We start from the raw sequence: 24,460 nt of genomic DNA, 5'->3' as shown, positions 1-24,460 counted from the left end.
TTTGGCTCTACCTATATCTATAAAAACTAGAGTAAAACTCCAGGAAAATCTTTCGAACATGGCTGTCTAGGACTCCTCAAATGCAGGTCATGTGGCTGCCTCCCACAAAAATACCACCACCAGTGTTGATTGTTTGCTTGTTGTCCTTTGTTCTTGAAGATCAAAATGGCTTCACTATATTAAAATCAAGTTTCAGTGTATCCTACTTTGACTGATCAGACAAATCAATGTAAGCTCAGAAGGCTCCACCACAGGTCCTGCACAAATGGTCCATGTGAACACTTGGGATGGATTCTCTAAATTTGTGCATCGAACATGCTTTGATCCTAGAGCACAGCACTTTCTTTGATGAGAGTGATGGGATTCTTATTGTTGCCCCTAGCCCCAAACCCCACAGAAATCACCACAGCAACAAGCAGGTCAGCATGCCCTAGTGACCACACCATCTGGTTTAGATATATCATAGAAACCAGGCAATAAGAAAGTAACACTAACAGGACACTGGACCACAAACCTCAATAAATCATTCCTTCCCCCCAGCAAGGCACCTGCACGGTTCTTTGTTATCCTTGGGTGAGCCTATAATAGTTATAATCTCATGACCATACATGAATAACTCCCCCTCCTTCCCGCTGCATGCATTCTGGGTAAATGCAGTGCATTTCCACCCAGGCTTGAGGACCTCCCAATGTTAGTAAATTCCACCTATAACCTTAGACTTTATATAGCTTGTGATGTAATCAGCACCATTAACTCCATCAAAATTCTTGTCTTGCTTTGCTGGGCTGCTGGCTCCTTGGCCCTCCCGTTGAGTGTATAAATCTCATCAAAAATGCCTATTTGAGCTTATATTCTTTCAGAGACAATACCACAACTCATCAACAAAGGCACGCCATGATGGGCAATGCCATGCCAGTGTCTCCCGTGTCACACAGTCAGTTCCAAAAGTCTCGAGACCTTGAAAGCGTCCTGGTATCACTTCTGACCACCATGTGAGTGCTCGCCCTGTGTGAGTTCTCCATAAAATAGTCTTTTTGGCAAGTGCATGCTTGACATTCAAACAACAAAGTCAGTCCATTGGAGTTGGGTTCTCTGCAATAGAGTCTGAGAAAGGCCCTCAGTGTCTGCTATCTTATATGACCTTCAGAATCTTCCTGAGACAATTCACATGGAAATGATTCAGTTTCCTGGCATGACGTGGGTATGCTGTCCAGCTTTCACAGAATTATAACAATGAAGTCAGCTCAGTGGCTCTTTAGACCTTCTACTACCTCTCCTCTCCCCCACCTTCCCTCAGAGCCTCCCAAACACTGAGTTAGCTTTGGTAGGGCACGTATCAATCTTACCTCCAATGTGTACATCCCTGAGAAGTACACTGCCAAGGTAAGGGAACTTATCCACAGCATTTGAGACAGCCAGATTGGCTGGGGATGGATTAAAATGCAGCAGATTTCTTCAATGTCCAGATAAGCCCTCAGCTCTCCACAGCACCTGCTTGCACTGCTTTCATGGCCTTTGGAACAGCTTGTTTTCATCTGCCCACTCCACCAGGGGAAGTCTTCGCATGCTTGGAGTAGACACTGATGGGTTTGAGAACCCCAGTTATCTTCAAACTGACTTAGCCTGTCTGCTGAAATGGTTTACGAGGGTGGGCTCTTGTGCATCTTAGAGACTCTTAGAGCCACAGGTGAGAGATAGGTGGATCAAGGGGATGCCAAAGGTGGAAAGCTGCCCTGAAAAAGGCTCTGCAGCCTTCATCCCAGAGTCTTCAGTGTCTTCCCTGAACAAAATCTGTACTCCTATCACCAGTGTACAATATGGCCATGGGATATGTTGGATCTATGATTCTACTGATAAAGGAACTCCCATGCCACATCATCTGATTGGTTCCCTTCTAGGACCATCATTTCAGGAAATTCTTGGGCTATTTATTTCTTCCCAACCCTTTGCAAACACCTTTTATATATTCTCTTTTCCAATTAAAATGTAAGCTCCTATTAATTAGTGATAAAAGACATATGAAGAAAAATGCTATCTGCATGCAGAGAAAAAAATGATAAATAGAAGTATGATAATTTTACATGTTTACATAAAATGTATATGTAGGTATATGTTTGTGTGGATATACATACATATAATATATTTATTTTTTGTTTCTAATGGTGGCTATCTCTAGGGTGAAGGGGAAGGAACAAAAAAATTTACATGATAATTTTGTTATATATTTGAAAGGAATACCAAATTGTACATAGTGGATTTAGTTTTATGTACAATCATCTTTTTTAAAAAATTGTGCAAAGTGGGGCAGCTGGTTGGTATACTGGATAGAGTGCCAGTCTGGAAGTCAGGAGGACCTGAGTTCAAATCTGGTCTCAAACCCTGGGCAAGTCACTTAATCCCAAATGCCTCAGGGGAAAAATTGTACAAAGTTATGGAAATGCTTGCTATATTCCATAAATTAAAAATGAAATTTAATAACAAAAAGAATGTAAGATTCTTGAAGGAAAGAACACTTTTTTTCATATATGTATATCTGTAGCTTAGCATAGTATATTGCATGTAGTAATCATTTAATAAATGCTTGCTCTTTCTTTGTATAACACTTTCCTTTCAGTTTGTAATCTTAAGAGAGTTATCTAGAGTACTGAGTGGTTGAATAATTTGCCCAGCATCACACAGTAAATATTTATCAGAGGCAACACTTAAAAGCCAAGGTTTTCTTGGCTTTGAGATGAGCTGTCCATTCACTGTGTCATATAACCTTTTGTAGTCATCTCACAGGATATTGGGGCAATCTTTGATTTCTTCTACCACAGAAAATGCATAAAATTTAAAAGACTCACTGTATTAATGAAAAAGTACTAGGAAACAGGACACTTAAATAGCTCATCACATTCATTAGATTCTTTCTCCCCCAGGACTCTGCATTCATCATGGAACTTTGAAATCCAAGAGAGCAATATCATAACTATTTATCAAGATCCAGACTTCCTGATCCTTCTTAGTTCTTCAGCAGCTGGATTTCCCCTCTTGGCAGTCACCTTCTCTTGAGAAAAACAATATCTCCCAGTAGGAGGTCAGGTGCCCAACTCTCAAACTCAGAAATTTATCAAGATAATCTGCCAGTTAAGTCCAGATACTGGAAATGCCCATTGCCACTCTCTCCCCTATTCTCAGGAAGGAAAAAAAAAAGCAAAAAAGGTTGCCAGGGGATGGAAGTCATAGAGCTTTGGTTATTAGCTCATCTGGGAAAAAGAGAAATAGAATGAGCAGTTCCTTCCACAAGAGTCTATTATTCTGTCAAGAGGCAGCCCAAGATGCTAGGGAGCAATAGAGTAGTTTCATATGGAAGACCCTCCCTTTAATAAAGGTCCATATTCTGTAATATCATCAAATTGATTAAGGAACTTAGAATTATTGGGATTCTCTTGACCAACCCTCTATTTCACTTAAAATAATGTATAACACTAGCTGTGTAACTCTTTTCCTCTTAATAGATTGCAAACTCTTTGAGGGAAGAGACTGTGTCTAATCTAAACTTTGTACCTTCCCAGGATTTTCCAACTAATTGCTTAATTCAAATATGCTATATTTGTTCTATAATCTATTACTTCTGCTAAAAGTACATCTGATGCTAGCCCTCTGTTAGTTGAGAGTTCATGTTGGGACAAAATAAGACACTTATAGGTTGTTGAACAGGAGATTTAATTAGCCCTGACACAGTAAGCTATACTTAGGAGCATAAACGTATAGCTATAGCAGTTCTTCAGACGCAGCTCCCTTTGTCTCTATATGGAAATGGGCTCATTCAGCATGGCAGGATATGGTAACTAGTAGTGCTTCTACTAAATGTGAAGAACCTTGAACTCAGGTGAGTGGGAACATTTATGCTCCTGAGTGACCAGGAAGGTATGTCAACAAAGTCAGAAGTCACTAAGAAGCTAAGTCAAGGAATATTTAGATTCAGCCATGGCCAGTTGAATCCTCGTTTGTTGTTTTTCAGAGCTTAATTCATAATTGGGGGTGAAACAGGGTAGGAAGGTGCCTGAACTCTTATCTATCATTGCCTTTGTAGCCTTGATGCAATTTAAATGTAAATATTTACTATCAACTCTTCATGCACACGTGGATGTGCATCTATATATAACCAGGAAGATCAAGGATGAGCCCCGAAATTCTTGGGTGTTCTGAAATGCATTGTTAAGGTCTTGTTTTGGCAATTGATTGGGTATGTGGAGGGAGGAAGAATAATAGTTCCAGGAGACTGTAAAGGTTACAAACCTGGGAGATTGAAATAAAAGTTTTTTCTTCAGTATAAATAGGTTAATGTGCAAGGGAAAGGATAATGAGTTAAGTTTTAGACATGCTAAGTTTAAGATGTTTGGGGATACATTTTGTAAATCCAGTGGGCAATTAGTGGTGAGACTGAAATTCAGGGTAGATAAGGACTGATTGTAGATATATAGATCAGAGAGTCATTTGCATAGAGATGATAATTAAATCTTTGGGAAATGAAAAGTGAGAAGTGAGTAGGAAGCCGAGCCTAGACTAGAAGTTTGGGAAACACCACAATTAAAGGTTAATTAGTTGTTTAACTAACAATTAGTTGTTCAAAAACTGTTCAAGTCAATCAGCATGTTAATGTCCATACCTAGAAGTCTCTGCCTTTGTACCTATTTACACACACTATAAAATCATACCCCAAAGAGAATCTTGCTTGTTCTTTTCCATTGTTAGTTCCAATGAGGGCCTCCATGCCTTGCTACAAATAGGAGTTTAGAGAAAGTGCTGTTGTGTAATGTAGCTTATTCCCTAAAAATTTCCTTCTGTGGGGTTCTTTTCTTTTTGAATTCCCATAATTATAGACTATAGTGAATTCTAGGATGGGTCATTTTTTTCAGCATTGAAGGATTGTCATTTGAGGTGGGCTTGTCCTTTGCCAGTTATTGATACCTTGCAGGGTGCTTTTTGGGAAAAGGGACGATGTTTAATGTGTCGACCACAAACTTGAATGTGATGGCTTTGCCTTTCTTCTGTACATTCAAGTTTTCAAGTCCTTTTCTTCCTAGCTAAGTCAACCCACCCCACTCTCCCCAACCTATCTACACCAACATGAAAATACTTATAAGATAGGCACTGGGGAAAAGCTTAATTTATTACAGTTCTTACCAAAAAATTCTGGACTCAGTATTTGCTAAGATCTTAGTGTGTGTCTTTTGCTATCAGCTACATTTCCCCTTCTCCCTCTTTGAATAGATCCTCCAGCTTGTGGAGAATGCAGTAAAACCCTCCCAAGTTTTTTAAACTATAAGGGGATGAAGCCTGAACTATTTGAACAAGTCCTTCTAAATTAAGTAGAGAAACTTTGGATATAGCGAAACTTAGTGACCTTGAGATATATCTTTCCCCACCATCTCCTAATCTATAGAATGGCTGCTTGCACCTGCCTTATGCTAGTCAAACTCCTCCCATCCTTAAGAAGCCTATAACAACATCAATTAAATGTGAGTTTAATTCAACACTCAGTTCCCTGATGATCTAATATGTGTGTGGTGTGTTTCCAAAAGCTGGTATTTGTGACAGTGAATTTGGAAACAAGAATATAGGGGGCTACTATCTTTTGGATGCTTCTTATCATGATGCTCTAAAAAGACCTCAGAAACCAAAGGATGTTTTTGCTGATAAATATTCTGAGAAAGTACTAATTGAACAAGATAATCTCCTCTAGGTTGGGGCTGCTTGGTGGAAGCTTTTGGGTTCCACAGTTTCTAAGTTCCAAATGTACCACAAAAGGTCAGGGATAGAATGGAGGTTGAGGTGTTTTGAGTCATGGAATTATGAAATGAAAATGACCTTTATTTCTCATTTACAGACATCATCTAGTCCCTTCCTGTACAGGGGATGGCAAATAGATGAATCATCTGCTCCTATTTCTGTTTTCTATATATCTCTCCCCATCCCCACCAGAACTATCCTGAAAGCTACCTTAGTTCTAAAACATATTGCAGGTCAAGATCTATTCAAAACTATAGCTCACAAGCCCCCTCCCCCAATGTGTTTCTTTTGCCAATGATAGAACATAGTATTTAAAAGTAAAAGACACTTAATTATTAGTATAATTCTTGATGAGTTAGGAGGAGTTAGGAGCCAAGAAGTCTGAACTCCTTCTTATCTTGAATTTACACATTTACAATTTATAAACTTAGAGTAATTAGCCCTAAGTTATAGCAGTCCTAATGATCAGGAGGGGGTTGTAAATCAGGGGCTTCAAGGAAATGGAGGCAGAACAATTGGGGAAACTGAGGCAAAACAATTCAGGGAAACTGAGACAGGACAATAAACATTCAGAGCTACTTATATCCTCAGATGGCCTGCTTTTTCTGTTAAGTGAGGTTTAGGATTAAACTGCTCTTTCTTCCATGCTACTCTTGGGGCATCATCTCCTCTTCAGCTGTAAAACTTCTTCCATATTCATAATTTCAGGACCTATTTTGGAATTTTTTTTTAATCATATAGACCAGAGCCAAATCCTGTCTGCTGTTGTTTTTGTACAGCCAGTAAGTAAGCTAAGAATGGTTTCCACATTTGTAAATAAAGTTTTATTTTAAATGTAAAAAGACAAAAACAAAACATCTTTAACTTACTGGCCTTACAAAAAACAGATGGTGCAGACTGGCCATTGGGCTATAGGCTCCTGATTATAGGCTGTACCAGTTAGCTAGAGAAGTCCTTAGGCATTTAAGTCTATCTTTCCAACTGATTCTGCTTCTGTTTCATTTGTAGATCCTTGCCTCCAGTCTACTCTCTCATCTGGTGTTAGAAAATGTCTTTCAATTCCAATAGACTTCTATCTTGCCTGCTTCATTCAATGCAATCTCTCTCCAGTCCATGAATATTCTGAAACCTGAAAAAGGCAGGATAAAGCTGACTGACCTTAGTTTTCTTTTCCTTGCCAGTCATAAAGCATTGTTATGCCTATATACTTTGCAAGTAATTCTAAACTTTTGGAATTTTCAACAGATATGGTGGTTATCTTTTTTTTTCTTCTGATCTTCTAACCACAAATCTGAGAAATTCTTGAATTTCAAATTAAAAAAAATAATACATCAAGGCTGTGGCCATAAGTGTGGGGCAGGGTGGAGGAAGGAAATGCAGCATTAATTTAAGCTTGGGAAGACTAAGTGTAATTGGAAGGTGTTTGAAAAAGCTCAAAACTGTATTGTAGCTGTTAGAGTATCCTGAAATGATTTTTTAAAAATTAAATCAAAGAGATTTAAGAAAAACTCTTTGAATTACTTATTTTAAAAAAGTGTCAATTTGTCAAAATACAAATGGTTTTAAAAACTGAATAATGAATGAGGTTCTTGTACTTGGCATATAATTTAACTGGTTTCCAAAATAATTGCACTTACTTTATAATCATATTATCATTGCCTAGTTGAGGTTTTTATTTCTTCTCAAATAGATAATTTTCAAAGCCAACTAACTGGTCTTTCTATCTATCTTTCTCCTCTTTAAGTGATTACTCCCTCTCCAACCCCTACTTTCTAAACTAATCTCCCTAAATGTTGCTATAATGAGTTCATTCTTCTTAGGAAGATGCGTGATACATAGTCATCACCTAACAATGCTCTTTGCCTTCTTGTTCTCTCATTGTAGAGTAACTGCACATTGCCTGTAGAGTTCAAAGTACAAACTTCTGATTCTGTTATTCCACAATCTGGCTTTAATCTACCTTTCTAGTCTTATTATTTACTATCCTTTTTCATAAACTATTGTGGATTAACACAATAGTGTGTGCAATAGTGTAACACAATAGTGAGTGAAGACACTTTTATGGGAAAATGGCCCTAAACTCAACCTTAATTGTGACTTGAGACTTTATAATAACACCTAGATCTATAGCTAAAAAAAAGTTGCAGGTGTTTGTTCCCTCCTGTTTCCCACCAACCTCTTAATTAGCATTTAAGTGCTTCTTTTAAAGGCAATTTATTTTTTTGTTTCTGGATTAGATTTCTGCCATTAGAATATAAACCTGGACTCCTCCAAATAATGGGAGAAGAAGCCAGGCTGCTAGAGTTTCTGTGTTCAGGCTACTTAATCTTGTGTTTTGCAGCTTTTACTTTGCACTATTTTTGCTGACAAACACCTTGTCCTTGTCAGAGGAGATGACCTTTTTCATGAGATTGTAATACACCTCTTTTTGCTTTTCCTTACTCTGAGCATCTCTGATTGTTTTTTGTTTAATATTGTCCCACACACTATTGATGAGGAGTAAACTGAGATTCTAAACTGAGATAGGTCAGTTCCTTTCCTCCTGGGTCTGATTATTTCTCTCCTTCCCAAAGTAACCACTGGGCGGGTTCGGTTCGGGTTCGAATAGATTCGCTACTCAATGCTGTATGGAAACAAAGTAAAGGGATAGACAGGCATTTGGCCTCCAGGAAGACCAAACTGCCTGCAAGGGGATGCCAGTTGGTGGACACAAGGCTGGTATGAACCGAGTGCAAGGTTTGGAAGCAGGGTTAAAGTCTGGTTAATAAAAGGCATTAGATAGAGAAAGATACACACCGAAAGTGGCAGGACAGAGAGTCTGTGATGCAAAGCATGGTGCTTGCATGTTTCAACTCTCTGCCAAGGGATGATTCCTCCTAGGCTGTTTTTATCTCCTTGAAGGGGCATATGGATGGAGCCCAGGTTGATTCCTGGAAGGCCAGAACCCACCAGGTGAGGGTCGGGCTGCCTGAACAGATCATTAGAATGGGGGCTGAAAACCCAAGCCATCTTAGATCCGGTGGGGGCTGGGTACAGCCCAAAACTGGCTTGACCAGATTTTGAAAATCAAAGATCAGTCCCAAAGGAAGTTGGAGATCAGACAAGGAATCTCAAAGGGGCTATCGCCCCTATCACTATCATACTTCAGATTTTATTCCTTTTTATGTATTAGCTCAAAGTGGATTATTCCATGTCCTGCAATTTCATCTTGTTCTCTCCTATTTCCATAATATCCCCCATGAATTAGACTGACAGTCAGGACACTCGGATTTTTATCCCTGCTCTGATTAATCTTCTTTGGTGACCTGAGAAGTCAAGTCAATTGTTTGGGTCTTACTTTCCTCACATGAAAAATAAAATAGTTGGATTAGATGATCTTTGTGGTCTTTGTATAATCAAGATTTTATGGCACAGTCCCCAGTTAGAAGACAAATAAATTCTAGAGGGAGAGAAAAAAACATTTGAAACAATTAGTGAAAAAGGCATCATTTATACATTGCATTTATGCTGATTCTAATAAAGTATTGAGTTATTTGTTTAAAATAATTAGAAAATAAAATTCAGAAAATGGTGTTAATTACAAAGTGCAGGAAAACAAAGTTTAAAAGATTTATAGAAGGGGAGTCCAATGTGATCTGGTGTCATTATGAGATGACCAAGCTTAAGATTGACTAAAGTAATGGAAATCAATTAAAAGGGGATTTAAAATTAAAATGAAGTGGGAAAGTAAAATCCTGCCCATATATATTCAATAATTTAGGTATAGAAATGGCTGTGAAATGACAAGACAAATATAAATATTAATAACTTTTAAAAACCTATAGAAAAGAAGAGCCAGCAATAAAGCCCATGGTCTCACATCCCTATCCATGAGCAAAAAAAAAACTTGAGTAATATTAAGTCAAAGTGATTTTGAGATACTAATGAAAGGAGGCAAGTTTGGCCTAATGGGTCACATTGAAACTTAGAGTAGGAGTGGGGGGCTAGAAATGGGATCCATGGAAAAGAAAAAGGATAGATAAAAGTAACTGGAGGAAATAACCCTGTATAGGATATACTAACTTGAGATAATCCAGGAACTAAAAGGAGGAAATATGATTTGAATGAATGAATAAAGATAGAAACAAAAATAAAATTATCATCAGATTAAACTACAGACCATCTGACCAGTAGGGAATAAAGGAGTTTGGAAAACACATAACAAAGTTTGCATATAATTATTTTAAAAATAGTAAAGCAGATAATTTCTGGGCTTATTTTAAGGATAACTTTATCCTGCAAAAGGTGGAGTAACTAATGAGAGCAATTGTAATTTGAGGCTTGATTCTCATTTACAAAAAAAGAAATGATAAAAACCTTAGGGTATGTGACCATTCCAAGGATGTGACCATTCCAAGTCAGAATTTGTGAAAGAGGCAAGGAAAAATGGAAATAGAATGTTATAGATACGCTAGGATTGGGGAGATCAAATTCTACAGGGTTCAAAAAGAATATAGGTGATGTGAGGAGGGTCTGATCGTAACATATGTCACCTCATTGATCACCAGAGTTGTTTCAGCTGTTCTGGATGGTGAGACACATGTTGCCTTCCTTCCTCACAGTTTCATGTGGGTATATTTGTAGCTGCATTCCCCTGCAAAAAAAGCTCCCAAGGCCCAAAAAGAAGATAGGATTCCATGGACTAAAATTCTACAGAGGAGTTAGTCGTAGAAAGATGAGATCTTTTTAACAATGACATTCTGAGGATATATTTTTAAAAAAGAAAACAATTCTCATTGTCCCCCTCTTGGAGAAAAAAATCAGTCATCTAATGAAATAGATGTGGATATACAAAGAATATATTAACCAAAAAAAGGAATGTACAAAAGACAGATGTAGGGCAGGTTATAAAGGAGAAACACAAAAGTATGTCAAAATCTTATGAGAATATTGTCATATAATTTGGTATTCAGAATGTATAGTGACTGGCAAGGAAAATAAGCACAGCAAAAAAAAAAAAAAAAACTTAAAAAAATCTTTTAAGCATATTGGGCAAAAGAGGTGGATCGGAGGAAGGAAGAGAACACTGAAGATGTTGGATGCATGATGCAAATGGTCATAAATAGAAGTATATATAGAATAATTTTACACATGTATATTGGTATATCTCTTGGAGGGGAAGTAGGGGGGGAAAGAAGGAAGAAAAAATAGAAATTTACATAATAACCTTGTTATATATTTGAATGTAATAGCAAGTTGTACATAGTAAATTTTCAGTTTCATGTACAATAATCTTTTTTTTAATCATACTGTGTTATAGGAATTCTTGATTTATTCCACAAATTAAAAATAAAACAACAACAAAAGAGAAGGCAAAAGGGATTTATCCTCCTGTTTTTTCTGACAATAAGAAAAATCTTTGAGTTAGAGAAGACAAAGCAAAAATGCTCAACAAGAAGTTGAAATCTTTTTTTATCATTAAACTTTTTATTTTTAAGACATATGCATAGATTATTTTCAAAATTCATCCTTGGAAAACCTCATGTCCCAATTTTTCTGCTGCCTTTTCCTCACCCCCTTCCCTAGATGTCAAATAATCCAAAATATGTCAAACATGTACAATTCTTCTATACTTATTTCCACAATTATCATACTGCACAAGAAAAAGCAGTGAATAAGGAAAAAAAGTGAGAAAGAAAACAAAATGCAAGCAAATAACAACAAAAAGAGTGAAAATATGATATTGTGATCCACACACATTTCCCACACTCTTCTCTCTGGGTACAGATGGCTCTCTCCATCACAAGACCATTGGAACTGGTCTGAATCATCTCATTGTTGAAAAGAGCCATATCCATCAGAGTTCATGATATAGTCTTATTGTTGCCATGTACCATGATCTCCTGGTCCTCCTCATTTCACTCAGCGTCAATACATGTAAGTCTCTCCAAGTTTTTCTGAAATCATCCTGCTGGTCATTTCTTACAGAACAATAATATTCCATAACATTCATATACCACAACTTATTCAGCCAATCTCCAATTGATGGGCATCCACTCAGTTTCCAGTTCCTTGACACTACAAAAAGGCCTGCCACAAACATTTTGGCACATGTGGGTCCCTTTTCTTCTTTTAAGATTTCTTTGGGATACAAGCCAGTGCTGAAACTCTGTCTTCCCAGAAATCAGCCGGAGTCAGGCTAATCAAAAGTCTTTATTCTTGGTCTCTTGAGGTCGCAGTCAGGGGATTAGGTCTAGTAATCTTCCTCTCTCAACAGCCACAAGAGAGAGTGCCTCAATTTCCTCCTCCTACTCTCCCCACACACGTCACTTCCCCTTCTTTGTCCCACCAATCAAGTCAGCACAGAACAGCTGGGGAGGGTCAACCTTCAAACATGTTAATAGAAAACCGTCCAAATGGCAATTAATTTCACGTGCTTCATTATCCAAGTGCATTGCTCAGTTCTAGCCCTTTACATCTCCCGCTTTCTTTTGTTTTAGACCACAGGTGGTCGCGCCATCCCTGACTTTTCAGGGAGGTGAGAACCCCAAAAAGGAGGTGATGATGCCCCCCAAGACTTCTCAGGAAGGGAGATGAAAAGGACCAAAGGGAAGTAGGGATTGCTAGCGGGTTTCTGGGTTGAAGGGTCTTATTAGAGACAAGTATGCACAAACCCATCAGCATGGGAGTTATTACACAAGCACACAGCAATAATGCAGAGGCTATTAATGATGATTCTCCCCACAGTCAGTGCAGACTCGATGTGGTGTAACAAACAGGAATTGTACATGCAAGTAGTGATGTGACAAACAATATAAATCAACACGGTTTTGTAAAAGATTTCCAGAAGTCCTAGAAGGAGGGTATGTAAACATTATACATACGCCTTCTTCAGCAACCAAGAGATAGTCCAAAAACAATCTATTGTCCATTGCTTCACATGTTAGGGAATCCAATGATCCCCACAAGTTTTTGAAGTCCTTCATCAGTCTTTTTATATGTTAGGGAATCCAATGACACCTACAGGTTTTGAAGTCCTGCAACAGTCTTATGATGCCTCAGAGAATCCAATGATTCCTGAGGATTTAGAAGTCCTACAATAGTCTTATCACATCTCAGAGAATCCAGTGATTCCTGAGGATTTTCAAGTCCAACAATTTTTGATGTCCATTAGTCAAACTCCATAACTGCCAGGCTCTTTCAGTGGTGGGCACAGTCAGCAATGGAACCACCTGATGTTTCTTGGGTCTTTTTCATTTCAAGGGTCTGCTCTGTCTCTCTCCGATGGATAAGGTGAATACAGCTTGTTGGCACCCATCTGATTCCTTCTCCATCTGTAGAGATACAAGCAAACCCTTGCTTCCTTGCAATTCCCTTCCATTCACCACTTTCTGGGTCTCTCCACATGACCTGGTGATTATCTAAAGACAGTGGAGCTGCTTGCACTGGACACTGTCCTTGCAGTGGGTTATAAAACCTGTCTGCCGGAGCCAGTGCATCTTTGTCAAAAATTTAAAAATTAATGGTATAGAGAACTAAATTTAGAAGTTCTCTAGGGTTACCTGTGGCTCCCCCTTTCTTTTGTTTTTGGAGGAGTGTCTTAATATCTCTGTTTCTTCTCTCTACTATTGCCTGCCCTTGAGGATTAAAAGGTATGCCCGTGGTATGTAAAATGTTATACTGTGCACAAAAGTGTGCAAAATGCTTAGACATATATGCAGGTCCATTGTCTGTTTTTATTGCTTGTAGCACACCCCTAATTGCAAATGCTTGTATAAGGAATTCAGTTACCACTCTGGCTGTCACTTTTGCTGCTGGCATTGCAAATGTGAATCCTGAAAAGGTGTCTACCACAACATGGATAAAAGACAGACAACCAAAAGATTTATAATGGGTCACATCATTTGCCAAATTTCATTAGGTCTCAAACCATGAGGGTTCTTCTCTGGAGGGAGTGTAGGAGCATGGAAAGTAAGGTAAGCTGTACAGGCTTTTACCATGTTCCTAGCTTCTTCTCTTGTTATTCCAAATTATAAACATATACCTGGGCAGCCTGATGATATTTAGAATGAGATTGTTGGGCTTCTTGAAATAAAGAAGTATTGACCAGCATGGTTAGAAGGCTATCTGCCTTTGAATTACCAACAAAAATAGGACCTGGAAGTCCACTATGGGAGTGGACATGCAAAATATAAATCTTACCTGGATGCTTTCTCACTTGCTCTTGAAGCTCTTTAAAGAGCTGATATATATTGGAGGCTACAAATTTTATTTGGGCTGTGGCAATTCTTTGTACCACACCTACTGAATAGGCCAAATCAGATATTATATTTATGTCTCCCGGATAATAAGCAAGAGCTAGAATGATTGCATACAATTCATTCTGCTGAGTGGACTGAAAAGGAGTTCTGATTACTCTCTTTATAGATAAGTCATGAGAGTACACAGTGTAAATATTATGTTTGGATGCATCTGTAAAGATAGTTGGTCCTTTAAGAGGAACTTTAGAAACCTTTTCTTCAAGAATCCATTGCCAATTATGTAGCAGTCTGGTTATCTTTAATGGAGACCCGTGTGCAAAATTTGGAGCCATGGTTAATAAAATTTGCCACTCTGGGATGGTTTCACAGCACACCTTAACTTGTGCATTAGTATAAAAGGTGTATATCTTGTCAGGTCTTGTCCCAGATAATTGTACTGCTCGTTTAAAGCCTTTAATAAAATTCTAGCCACAAGCACTGGGTAAGGAATAAGGCTTTGTTCTGGTTGTGCTGGGAGGTTCACCCACTCTATCACACTGTCTCCTTGATGAAGGACTGCTGTGGGGGCCTCTTGTGTAGCAAAAACTGATATTTCCAAGGGTTTTTGAGTGACTCTTTCAACCACATTGGATAAAGCCAGTTCAACTTGTCTCAAAGCCTCTTGAGCTTCTTTTGTAAGCTGGCGTGGTGAATTTAAAGCACTGTCTCCCCTTAAAGTGTCATATAATGGTTGCAATTGACAGGTAGTCAAGCCTAGCACGGGACGCATCCATTGGATATCTCCTATCAATTTCTGAAAATCATTTAAGGTGTTTGGCTTCTCTGTTCTTAAGGAGAGTTTTTGTACTGTAAGCACCTCAGGATATACTTCATATCCTAAATATTGAAAAGGAGCATGTCTTTGAATCTTTTCTGAAGCTATGTGCAATTTATAATTCCTTAGTGTTTCTATGTTTTTTGGTAGACATGCTTCTTACATTTGTTCCTCAGGTGCACATCCCAATATATCATCCATGTAATGTAATAACATTACTTTTGGAAATGCTTTTCTTACTGGACTAAGAGCAGCAGCAACATACATTTGACACATAGTAGGGCTGTTTTTCATTCCCTGTGGCAAAACTGTCCATTCATATCTTTTATAAGGCTCAGCTAAGTTAACGCTGGGCACTGAAAAGGCAAATCTTTTCATATCCTCCTTATCTAGAGGAATAGAATAGAAACAATCCTTAATGTCTATAACCCAAAGAGGCCATTCTCTTGGCAACTGAGTAGGAGATGGAAGTCCAGGTTGAAGAGTTCCCATAGTTTCCATCTGTTCATTTACCTTTCTTAAATCAGTCAACATTCTCCATTTTCCAGATTTCTTTTTTACAACAAATACTGGGGAATTCCAAGGACTTAGAGAAGGTTGTAAGTGTCCTTGGTCAAGTTGCTCCTCTACTATTTCTAATAAGGCCTGAATTTTATCGCTACCTAAGGGCCACTGTTCTATCCACACTGGCGTATCAGTTTTCCATTGGATAAGAACAGGTGAGAGTGCAGGCAGGCCTTCAACAGCAGCCCTGCCTAAAAAACCGAAGTACTCATTTTTAACCCTAATTAGTGTAAAATGTCTCTTCCCCACAGATTGATGGGGATTTTTTTCAACTATAAAAGGAGTAAAATCTCCTGCTTCACCTTCAAATATCCATCTTAAAGGGGTAGCACTAACTTCAGCTGCTATTGATCCTCCTACACCAGACATGTAGGTATCTGCCTTGGCCAGTGACTGGGCCAGTTGGAACCTCTAATGACTGTGAGATCTGTACCTATGTCCACCAGTCCTTCTAATGGTATGCCATTTATATACATGGTGAGCATAGGTCGGTCAGCTGTCACAGGTGCTGTCCAGTATATTCCTGGGTTTTTCTGCTTGGAGTCAGAATGTGGGTGACTGTCACCAGATTGCTTATTAGGAGTCTGCATCAATAACTTCTCCTGGTTGATAAATCACACGTTGTCTCCCTGTGTTAGTGACTGGGATATTATCTACACATTCCCCAGTTTCCCACATCAGTGTATGAATGAACACTGTCTTGTAAGTACTCTCAGGAGGTGAAATGGTCAAGCCTACTGTCCCTGGAGGCAAGGGATCCATAGGCTGGAGAGGAACAGATTTCACCTCTCCAGGGGGTATCTCAGTTGTCCCAGCTGCATACAACTCTAAAACCTTATCTCCTGGTCACTGGAGGACTTCAGTGAAGGTAGGGTGCCTGGCCCACGTTTGGATGCCAAATGCTGGAACTCTGTCTTCCCAGAAACAGCTGGGGAGGGTCAACCTTCAATCATGTTAATAGAGAACCGTCCATTTGGCAATTAGTCTCACATGCTCCATTATCCAAGTGCATTTGCTCAGTTCTAGCCCTTTACAAGCCAGGAAAAACTCTGGTGGATCAAAGGGTATTACAGTTTGATAACTTTTTGGGCATAGTTCCAAATTGCTCTCCAGAATGGCTGGATTCTTTCACAACTCCACCAACAATGTATCAGTGTTCCAGTTTTCCCACATCTCCTCCAATATTCATGATTATTTGTTCCTGTCATCTCAGCCAATCTGAGAGGTGTGTAGTGGTATCTCAGAGTTGTCTTAATTTGCGCTTCTCTGATCTATAGTTATTTAGAGCACCTTTTCATATGACTAAAAATAGTTTCAATTTTTTCATCTGAAAAGTGTTCATATCCTTTGACCATTTATCAATTGATAAATGGAAGAAGTTAAAATCTAAGCTAATTCCTGAAATAATTGTATCAAGAATGTTAAAGCTCAGAGTGATTTGAGGCCTAAAAAGGAAGCAAGGAAACAGGCATTGTGTTAAGTGTTTTATAAATATTGTCTTATTATTCAGCAATATTGAGAGGTAGATACTGTTAATATGCCATTTTACAGATGAGGAAATTGAGGCAAGCAGATGCTGTATCCAGAGTTACATAGCTAGTTAGTATATAAGGCAAGATTTGAAATCAGGTCTTTCCTTCTTCCACTTTAAGATTTCTATCTACTTTACCACTAGTTATTTCTAAAATGTTCTTTCATTTATCCTAACAATAATCCTAGGAGGTTGGTGCTATTATTATCCCCATTTTATAGCATGCTCTCTATTGTGCCATATAACTACCTAAACCAACAACAAAATAGATTTTAAACAAATTTTAGTTTGTCTTGGAATTGGAAAGATAAAGTTCTGCCTCTGAGAGATACTCGTTCTACTAGCCAATGCAAGTCACTTAACCTCTAAAACACCTAGCAATTCTCTAAGTCTGTAAAGTACTCTTGAAATGCTGATTTGTAGTGTAGAGGTTTCCACACAGGAGTTCCAAATAACAGGTTTGGGGTGGGGGGAGAAACTGAGAAAGAAAGAAGATCCAAGAAGAAAGAGAATCAAGGTTAGGGATGGATGGGATGATGATAATCCACAATAGAGAAAAGACATAACTATTCAACTGTTTTTTAAAATTTTTTTGTTTATTTTCTCGGCCAAAAAAAAAAAGATTGGGAAATTTGTTTGGGAAAGGATGAAATAAAAATAGCTAATGGAGATTTGGTGTCCCACAAAAATATAGAACTAGTAGGAAATTCATCAGTTGGTAAATTCAAGTCACTGGTTCTGGAGGAGCAACTTGCCAGGGTACTGAAAAAAAAAAAAAAACAACAACAAAACTAACAAATGTGATGATTGAACCACTTCAAATGGTCCCTGAAAGATAATGGAGAGCAGATTTTGGTTTTATTCAAGAAAAAGGAAAGAAAGAAATAAGGAAGCAAGGAAGGAAGGAAGGAAGCAAGGAAGAAAAAGAAAGGAAGAATACAGACTGCCTATTGTTGGCTAGGAAAGGATTTAAATTGCTAGTCAAATTTTAGAATGTATTCTTAAGGAGATAGTGAATAACTTGAAAAGGAAGTGATAGATTACAAAGAATCATCATAGTGACATTAAGAACAGATTTTGTACTACTATATTTATTTGTTAAAAGTTTTTTTTTCCCCTTCCCATTGGGAGAAAGGGGAGGTGAGAAGAAAAATAATACATGAAAATTGAAAAGAATAAAATTCAATTAGAAAAGAAAGGTTGTATCTGACTAATCTCTGTATCCCTTTTTTTAAAAGAAGTCTATTGTTTTTGTTGTTGACTTATTTCAGTCATATTTGTTTGTTTTCTAATCTATTTTTCAAAGTAAAGGTCATTAGATTCATTGAAAAACGGAAGTTAGAGCTATAGTTTAACCAGAATCTGACAAAGCATTTCATAAAGTCTTAGGCTATTTTTGTGGGCTAAATAATAGTTCAATTAAATGTGTTTGGAATAGATTGAGTGACTAGACCCAAGAGTACTCATTAATGGCTCGACGTCAACTTGGAAGGAGGTCTCTAATGGATTTCCTCTACCTTGCTGGCTCTGTGTTATTTAACATTTCTTTTATCAGTGACTAGAACAAAACATTAGACAGTCCATTGACATAGAATCCCCTCACACTCTTTGTCTCCATAGTACTCAGAACGGCTGAGTTTCAATTACATAGGGGAAATGAAAGAGGAAGATCCAAATGGAAGTGACCAGATGTGGTGGCCAGATCTGGTGCTATAGACAAAGTCAAGGATGGGTGAGGGAAGGATTGAATTACTCTTGACTTTTAGAAATGAAAACTGAGTGTTTCTAGGTCAAAAATGCTAGGGTAAAGTGATAAAAAGTTTTCCTGGTTGGAGCTTGTTATTGAGCTCTCTCACCCACTTCCATAAGCAACAAGTTAGCTATAATGAGAAGCAGTCCTTGCTCCCTGATAGTGAAAGGACGTGTGATAGAAAGGCCTTGCTTAAAACCATCAAGACCTTACCTCTGCCCTCCTTCAATTTTTGATGTTTCACCAAGATCTGGTCAACTAAGTTTGGCATAAAGGAAGCAATTGCACACAGGATTAGATAGAACATGCTAAAGTTTGTTTTGTTCTTTGCAAAGAAGCAATAAATGAAATGTATTAGTCAAAAGACCATCAAGAGCTTCACCCAGGATTGGATTTTAAATTTGTATTGCTTTGTCTTGATTGGGAGCCAAAATCTAGATCAGAGCACTTAAGTCATTATTTTAGTACTGACCCTTGTTGTTGTTGTTGTACTTCTGTACATGTCCAATATCAGCTGACAATCAGTTACTCAACTAGATAGTAATGTCTTCCATAATCTTCTGATCAGCCCACTTGTCTAAGATTTCTCTAATTGTTCATGATCAGTATCTTCTTAGTGATTTCATCTACTCTTCAGACTATTATTCTGTTTTGCCTGCCCTACCACTTATATCTCAGATGGATGCCTTCAGATATATTTATTCCAGGAAATGAAGCTCCTATCTTTAGATTTGTCTGAGACCTTCTATGAAATGAGGGAAGGCAAAAATATCTTGGGTTTGAAATCACACTTTCATATTTATAGTAATCTTAAAAAGTCATGTACATATTAGGTGCCTAATTAGTATATTTTAAGTTTAATTACATTTAATCCATGTCTTCATCTATGTAGACAATTTCTCTATCACATTGAAGCCCTCCATGCCTTAGAAGCCCTAATTCCTATTTACATGAACTGAGGGTTCATCATATCACATTCAATGTATCTACTAGACCGTGTCTTATGCTTTCTCATAAATCTCCTCTCGTGGATTTAATGATCTCCAGAAATCCATATCCTACAAGATGATACTAATTCTAAAATGTACACCTCCTCAATACCCCTCTCTCTGGAACCCATTCCTCTCTCTGACTACATGGAGTGGAGGGTGGACATCGAAGAACTTGTTTCATATCCTCTACCATTTAATGAGGATGCTCAGGGCAGTTCCATCCCAGACACAGGACTTCATCAAGCCTCCTGGATGGGTACAAACTCTCCTTCTACCACATCTTTTTTAAAGTCTTATCTTCCCCCATTAATATGAAGCTCCTATGAAGGTCCTTGCCTTCCTTTATATGTTTTGTGCTTATCACAGTGTTTGGAACATAATTAATAAATGTTTTTTGCAGTAAAAAGAAAGGCAAAAAACATAGTCACTACTGTCAAAATGTTCATAGTCTAAGGGAAGAGTGGAGTAATATGTAAATAACTATGTGTGTGTGTACGTATGTAGTCTAAACCAGATGTAATCTTAGAGGAAAGACAGTAGGGAATGGGGAGAGACTAGGAAGGGGAAAGGCCTTCTGCAAAAAATAGGATTTGAGTTGAGTCTTAAAGGAAGCCAGGAGACAAAGATAAGGAGGGAGTGATTTCCAGACATAAAATGGGGAAAGGAAGTGCCTTGTTTAGGAAACAGAGACAGGGCCACAATAGCTGGACTGTGAAATATGTGGAGGTCAGGGAAAAGTCCAGAATGGCCTTGATAGGATGAAACTTTGGGCCAAAGCTGAAATGTAATAAGGATCACTATCAAGTGCTATACTTGGGATCAGAAAAATTTGTCTCTCAAATGCAGGATGGGTGAAGCATGGATAAAAAGTAATTTGAGCAAATATTTAAGCACTTTATGTTCAACATAGGTCAAGAATATGCTGTAACAGAGTTTCTTTCAAGGGTGAAAGGAAGTATTTGTCTTCCAGATAATTGTATCCATGATCATTTGGTTTGCCTTAATCTCCTACCCTTGCCACTGTTTGATGCATGGAGAGGGAAGCACAATTTTTCTCTCTTCTAGCATTGGATTCCAAGTGGGATGGCAAGTGCAGGACAACCAAACTGTAGAAAGGAGAAATCTTCCCCACTGAGGGGACAATCCAAGTCTTTTTGTGAGGTTGGATTTTGAATTGGGTTGTGATAGACCCTCAAAGCATCTTCCTCTCACTCTCTTGGGTATGTGTATGACATGTGATAGTTGAAACACTTCATAAAATTTGGTTTGTTTAATAAATTCATTCAATTTTTCAGTTTGAGGGCTCAACTCAAGTTCAGAGTGGATTTGTTAAGCCTGTAATAGGAATTCAGAGAGAGGGAGACCACAACGGGCTGTTAGTGATAGGGAAGAAGTGGGCTGCCTTTGAAGGATGAGCAAGGTTTGGGAAGGGATGAGGACAGTTCCCTCAGGCTGGGAGAACAACGTAAGGAAAGTCTTGGAATTGGGAATGAACATGGAGCATTCAGGAGAGACTGACTGGATTGTAGTAGAAGGATTGCATGGGGGCCATGGGAGACGGGATTTGAAATGTAAGGCTAGGTCTTTTCTTTGTGGAAGATATTTAATGTGAAGTAAGGGAGTCTGGACTTTATCCTGTGGAGCAGTGAGGACCATGGAAAGTTTTTGAGCAAGGAAATGACGCAATAAAAACAGTGTTTAAGAAAATTAAACTGGTAGTGATGTATGGGGTGAATTGGAAAAGGGAAAACAGGAGGTGAGGAGATCTGTTAGGAAGTAGTTGGAATGGTCCAGGTGTGAGGTTATGAGGGCTTTCATTATTCAGTTCTAGACCAATGAGGGGGAAAAAGAATGTATTCACATTGCTGATTTATAAAGAAAAAATTCAAGCTGTGGTTGCACAGACTAGACAAGTTACTACTGTTGACATTTTTCCAAGGAAGAGTTTTTAGCCCTGAGGGGAAAATATATAAGATAGAGAGCGAAATGAATGCAAGATGATGTTATCATTTGAGATGACAATTAAAATCCCTGCATATTTGTTTCAAGTTGCTACATTATGGATTCCTTATTTTCCCCCCAGCAAGATGATTTTATTCAAATTGTTTACTAGGGATGTTAACTACAACCATACCTCATTACTAGGATTATTTTAAGTAGAGGCCCCATTTTATGGTGAATAGGAGAAAACAGAAACATGTCATAAACTGTCAAGTCATTAAGTGGAAGAGATAATCAATCCTGGTCTCATTTCTCCGGTCAGGCAATCCCAGGGCATGCTTATTCTTAGGTAAGTATTTCCAGGACTCTGGGTTACAAGGGGCATCCAGAGAATGTATGAATAAGTTATCTCTAGCAAAAAAAAAAAAAAAAGAAAAAGAAAATTACAGAATAAATAAGACACTGTGTACAGCGACAGAAAAGCAGTACCATGCCAGTTGGCTGAGTTCTGCATATACATTCCAACCCATGCACAGCATGTCCAGTAGAAAAGCTGGGAGGCTGAGACCTTGGGACCTAAAGTGTATGTTCCCTGTATTACTTGGAAACAGTTTGTCCTAGTTAGCTGAGCTGGTTAGAGCATGGTGCCAAAAAGTCTAATGTCTCCAGTCTGATCACTAAATGGACCAATTAGCTTTTTTACAGATTCGGTGGAAACCTCATTTTCATGGTGATTACCTATGCCCCTAACTCTGATCATTGACCTCACTAATCTTGCTGTTTCCAAGTCAGACCAAGAGATTGTATTGTTTAAGAAAATTACAGACCCATCACTGCTCATTTTCTATCAAAATAGGGTAGAGTACCAAGATCTCAGGAAACTGGTGGTGTAGTCAGTGTGGAACAATGGAAAAGCACTTTGAAGTGGGACAACTGAGTTCATATCCTATCCCAGATACTATCAAGATATCCTTTGACAGGGCACTTAATACCTCCTGGCAAGAGTTTTCTCAGGGAGTTGACTAGGTAGCCTCCAAGAACCTTCCAGTTCTCAACCTGGGATTCTTTACCTGAGTTTGAATCCTGCCCCTGCTCCGTATGAACTGTGACCTTAGGAAACTATTTCACTACTACAGGTCTGAGTTTCCCCATCTATAAAACGAAATGATTAAACCATATGATCCTGAAGGTCCCTATCAGCTTTAAAATTGAAACTTGAAGATCCTAGGGTTGATTCCATGCTTTGTAGAAGATAATTAGTATAGGTATGATGTGACAAATTAAAAAACAGAGGGATAGATTGCTTTTCTTATTAACCAGAGAAATGACAGAGCTGGATATCATCATGTCCAATATTTCATATATAAATGCAAGTATACAAATGATCTTGAGGAAAGAAAGTGCACATTGTGGACATAAAATAACATGCTTACTCTCAGTCCCAGGAATTTGTATATAGCAACAGAATTCCTATTCCTCTAACTAAAGAATTCAGATTTCATTAATACATAGAGACCTATATGACTGTATTTTTTATTTTATTTTCCCCCAGAATTTTAAAATGTGTTTTCAATATGGAGTCTTGATATTTAGCATTCAAATGATTTTCTGTCCACCTACAGGAAGTGCAAGATGGCAGATTATTACAGATCCAGATGGTCAGATTTTGTCTTTGGTTAGGCTAAGAATGAAATACAGCTCAGTTCAGAGAACCCTTAATAGACAAATCATTGGGAGGACTGTCAGAGTGAATATAAGAACAAATCTTCTATCTTCCTTTCCTCTCTGTCTTCCTTCCTGCCTCCTTCCATTTTTTTCTTTCTTCCTTCCCTCTTTCTCTTCTCAGAGTATAGTCTTTCCACTCTTTAGCCATCTCTCATTTATTCATTATTTCAGATCCAGCTGGGAAAATTCCATAGCTCGGCTACCCAGGTAACAAGACTAGAAACAAGGCAAAACATCTAAAATGATGCATGAAAAGAATCCCTATGCCATCTTTATTACCTCCAAATTCCCTAGAAACTCTGTGAAAGATTTAGTTCTGTATCATCATCCTCACTGACCTCTGTTAGTTTCACAGATCCTTCTAACCCAGAGGATGTTTGCCTTTGGTCCCTAAGGCATTTCCCTTTTACCACTTTCTAATCTGTGAATTCTAACTTGAGATACTGAGCTTCCTTACCCATCTCTGAGAGCTCTTTGCTCCCTCTTATAACGGCTACCTATTTTACTTTGTCTCCTTCTGCCTCTGCTGCTAGAACTAAATGCTCAGTTCAGAATCTGCTCCTTTCCTTATTTTCCCCTTCCTAGTATGAAAGCAGTTTTTTGGGATTTACTATCAAAGAAGGGATAGGCAGTTGACCTGTTGTATGGTAGGCAACTCACTGAATTAGTACATCAGTATATGTAGGTGCTGCTTCTGGTACCTGATTGAAATATTTTTAAAAGATTCCACATCACTCTCTCCTATAACCCTTCTCTCTAACAGATAGTCTCCTGATGGTGTCATTATCATTCCTCTACTCAATAAACTCCAGTGGCTCCCTATTGCTTCCAGGATCAAATAGAAAATGTTCTGTTTGGAATTCAAAGTCCTCTATAAACTAACTGCCTGCTGGCTTTCCACTTTATTCCCTGACACATACTCTTCAATCTAATAACACTGGCTCTTCCATGAACAAGATAATCCATCTCTCATCTCTGAGCATTTCCTCTGATTATCCCATATTGTGAATGCTTTTTCTCCTCTGCTCTGACTACTTATCTCCTTGGCTTCCTTTAAGTTCCAAATAAAATTCTACTTTCTATAGGAAGTGTTCCCCAACCTCCTTAAATTTTAGTACTTTTTCTCTC

This window comes from Sminthopsis crassicaudata, chromosome 1 (genome assembly GCF_048593235.1).
Source record: "Sminthopsis crassicaudata isolate SCR6 chromosome 1, ASM4859323v1, whole genome shotgun sequence".
In the NCBI taxonomy this organism is placed as follows: domain Eukaryota; kingdom Metazoa; phylum Chordata; class Mammalia; order Dasyuromorphia; family Dasyuridae; genus Sminthopsis; species Sminthopsis crassicaudata.
This window is presented reverse-complemented; position numbering follows the sequence as displayed.